This window comes from Erythrolamprus reginae, chromosome 2 (genome assembly GCF_031021105.1).
Source record: "Erythrolamprus reginae isolate rEryReg1 chromosome 2, rEryReg1.hap1, whole genome shotgun sequence".
NCBI classification, from domain to species: Eukaryota; Metazoa; Chordata; class Lepidosauria; order Squamata; family Dipsadidae; genus Erythrolamprus; species Erythrolamprus reginae.
In genome coordinates this window covers 174,069,101-174,073,112 of record NC_091951.1, presented here as the reverse complement: position 1 = coordinate 174,073,112, position 4,012 = coordinate 174,069,101, and positions in this window count along the sequence as shown.

The window sequence follows — 4,012 nt, the reverse complement described above, 5'->3', positions numbered from 1 at the left end:
GTGCATTCAAATATTTTTTTGATTATCAAACTCTCAGGGTGTGTGTTTGTATTTCTCCAACATTGCGCAAAGGCGATCCTAGCTGCTGTCATAATGTGTAAATATTTAGAATTTTTATCATATTTCCCTTTAAATATCCCTAAAAGAAGAATTTCTGGGGTGTATTCAAGTTGTAACCTTACTAATTCTTGTAATCAATAATGTATTTTTTTCCAATACAGTATTTTTTTTTTCATACATGCACAACTACCATGTGTAAAAGAAGGTATCTTTCTTTTCTTTTTTGCATTTTTTGCTTTGTGGATTTTCTTTATCCCACAGAAATGCGTGTCATCCTTTTTGTAAAGTTGTGGCCTTTCAATGTTAGTATCTTTTTGTTTCTCAAATTGACCCAGTCTCTAAGCCATACTAATGATGTTGCTTTGTAATAGAGTCTCCAGTTGGGGAGTCCAAAGCTACCTTTTTCTCTAATATCTTGTAAATCTATTTATTCAAGTTGGCAAAAAAAATTGTCCAATTTTATGGATATGGTTTGAAAAAGGTAAAGTAGTTTTGGTAGAACATTCATCTTAATTATTACTATCCAACACAGTAAAGATAGTTGCAATGCACACCACTTTTCCAAATCTGTTTCTTTTTTCTGTTTTGATGTCATATTTTTAATGTTTATTAATTGTTTATTAATTCTAAGGACCACCATCTCTCCATATTTTTCTATTTCCCTTATTAAGGTTGATCCTGTCTCCTGTGTGTCTTCTATAAAGAATACCAGGTCATCAACAAATGCTTACCGTATTTTTCGCTCCATAAGACGCAGTTTTTTTCCTCCCAAAGTAGGATGAAAAATCAGCCCCGTCTTATGGAGCGAAGATGCAGGCAGGGAGTGGGGGGGGAGGCGCTGGAGCAGAGGGGGGGTATCCCGGCACGCGGAGAGGCGGTCGCCTCCCCTGCCGCCCCACTCTGGGGGTCCTTGGCTTCTGCTGGGGGGATCCGAACGCTGTCAAACGTCCCACAGTCCTCCAACCCAACCAGCGGGCAGCTGAGTCGGGCTGCCCGGGAAGGCGAGCGGTGCGCGGTAGGCGCGGGGGGGGGGAATCGTCTGAACGTGCTGGAAAGCCCCCCAGGCCGGCTGCGATCTTTTAAAACAGCCGCGCCGCTTTTAAAACAGCTGCACCGCTTTCCAGCTGACTCCTGAAGCCAAAAGCCAAAGGCGAACTTCCGCGCTTCAGGAGTCAGCTGGGAAGCGGCGCGGCTGTTTTAAAAGCGGCGCGGCTGTTTTAAAAGATCGCAGCCGGCCTGGGGGGCTTCCCCCCGGTGCTGGGAAGCCCCCCAGGCCGGCTGCGATCTTTTAAAACAGCCGCGCCGCTTTTAAAACAGCCGCGCCGCTTTCCAGCTGACTCCTGAAGCCAAAAGCCAAAGGCGAACTTCCCTGCTTCAGGAGTCAGCTGGGAAGCAGCGCGGCTGTTTTAAAAGATCGCAGCCGGCCTGGGGCGCTTTCCAGCACGTTCAGACGATTTCCCCCCCCCCCCCTGTCCCCGTCCCCACGCCTACCGCGCACCGCTCGCCTTCCCGGGCAGCCCGACTCAGCTGCCGGCTGGTTGGGTTGGAGGACTGTGGGACGGCGATAGAGCTCAGCACAACAAGAGTACTAGACACGAGAACAATTTTTCCGCACCCCAACGGCATCACACACCGGATCGCTCGCTCCCGCCCGCCGCCAAGCCCCGCCAATATTTTTTTTCTATTTTCTATTTTCCTCCTCTAAAATCTAGGTGCGTCTTATCAGCAGGTGCGTCTTATAGAGCGAAAAATACGGTATATTTTATATTCTTCCTTTCTAATTTTGGTTCCTTTAATAGCTGGGTTTTATTTTATAGTGTCTCTAAAATCAAAACCGCAATAACACAAGAGCACACAACAGATTCAAACTTAATACAAACCGCGCCAAACGAAGGGCGGTGCTTGAAGGCCACCATGGCACCGTTGTTGTCATCACGGCGCAAAGCCAGGCAGTCCCGGATCGCTCGCTTCTCCAGCCAGCAAGCCGGCTGCCTGGGAAAGCGGCACGCTTTTTAAACGCGCACTTTTCAAATGCGGCGCTTTCCTGGGCAGCCGACTTTGCTGGCCGGAGAAGGGAGCGATTCAGGACTGCGTGGCCTTGCACCTCTTCAAAAATTTCTGCCGGGGGAGGGGGTTTCTAATGGCTGTGCGGGCATACAGTGGCCAGCGCCCTCCCACCAGGCCCCAAAAGTTCACTTGTCATCACCGCCAGGGAAGCTCCAGCTGGGCTGGGCTCACGGCACACCTGACCATGTCCCGCGGCACACTGGTTGGGAAACACTGCCTTAGACTCTCCACGATTGACCTCTCCAGGTTCCTAAGAGGCCAGTATGGGGCTTACATAAGTGCACTGGAGTCCCTTTCGTCCCCTGTCCAATTGTCTTTCCTTTCTATCACCTATCTTATATATTCTCTTCCTTTCATATATCCTCTTCTCTAAGTTCACTTCCACCCTCTTTTATATTATCACATGTCTATTTTTCTTCCTATGTATTTGTGTATTAGACAAATGAATAAATAAAATAAATAAATAAAAATAAAGAGTAGAAGTAACAATAGGCATCCTATGACAAACTCTTTTCATTATTTGAAATGTCCTTGTGATATCTCCATTTATTATTTATATTGGTTTTCTGGAAAAGAATATATTGTTTCAATCATTTATTCAAATTCATTTCCAAATTTCGGATTTTTTTTAAAAAAATTGCCGGATCATGTATTGCCAGTTTACATTGTCGAATGCCTTTTGCACATTCAGGAAAACAAGTGCTGCTTGTTTTTCTGCATGTGCTTCATAGTATTCTAACATATTCAGTACAACTCTTGTATTAGTTCTAGTCTGTCTTGTTGGAGCAAAACTGTTTTGATCAGAGTGTATATTTTATTTAGGTTTTTTTTACCTTCCTGCCATGATACTAATAAATATTTTATAATCGGCATTCAACAATGAAATTGATCTATAATTATTAATTTGGTTTGCATCGGTATCTTTCTTTATGATCATGTTAATATATGCTTCCCTCCATGAATCTGGTATTTTTGTTTTCAATAGGACCTCGTTGTAGAGTTCTAATAATATTGGTTCTAATAATTCTCTCACATTTTTATATAATTCCCCTGGAAAACCATCCGGTTATGGAGATTTGTTGTTCTTTTGCTTTTGGATCGCTTCCTTTAATTCCATCAATGTTATTTTCCTATTCAGCATTATTTTATCTTCCTCGTCCAGTGGTGGCATACTTCCCCCCTTCAAGTACTGATCTATTTTATCCATTTCTTTTTCATCTTGTTTATATATGTCCTCAAAGTATTCTGAAGCAAACTTCTTTAATTCTTCTTCATTATTTTGTAAAGTTCCTGCCTCATTATATAGTTGATGTATCATCCTATTCTTCTTTTCTTTTTTTTAATTTGTATGACAACCACCTGCCTGGTTTATTTGCATTTTTAAAAAAAAATCTGCTTCGTGAATTTAACACCTTTTGCATATTCTATTTGTTCTATCATATTTAATTTATGTTTTGCAGGAATTAATGTCTCATTTATTTGTTCATCTCCTGGTTTCATTTGGAGTTTATTTCATCCAATAATCTATTTTGTTGTTTTTCTTTATTCTTCCTTGCAATATATGCTATTGTAATCCTTCTGGTATAGGCCTTCATTGTGTCCCATAAATTTTGTAATGAGATGAGATGCTTTTTATTATCCTCAAAAAATAAAGTTAATTCTTTTAAATTCATTTGTGGATATTCATTGTCTTGCAAGATTTGTGGATTCAATGTCTCTCTCTTATTTCTTCTTATTTGGCCTCTTCATTTATTATCAAGGTGATCTGCCCAGATATTCAGGGGAAGCTCTACCCAACTCTAATGGAATTGGTTTTTTGACATCATGTAAATTTCGTTGCATGGGTGTACTGTATATATACAATGACAATAAAGTATTTATTTAT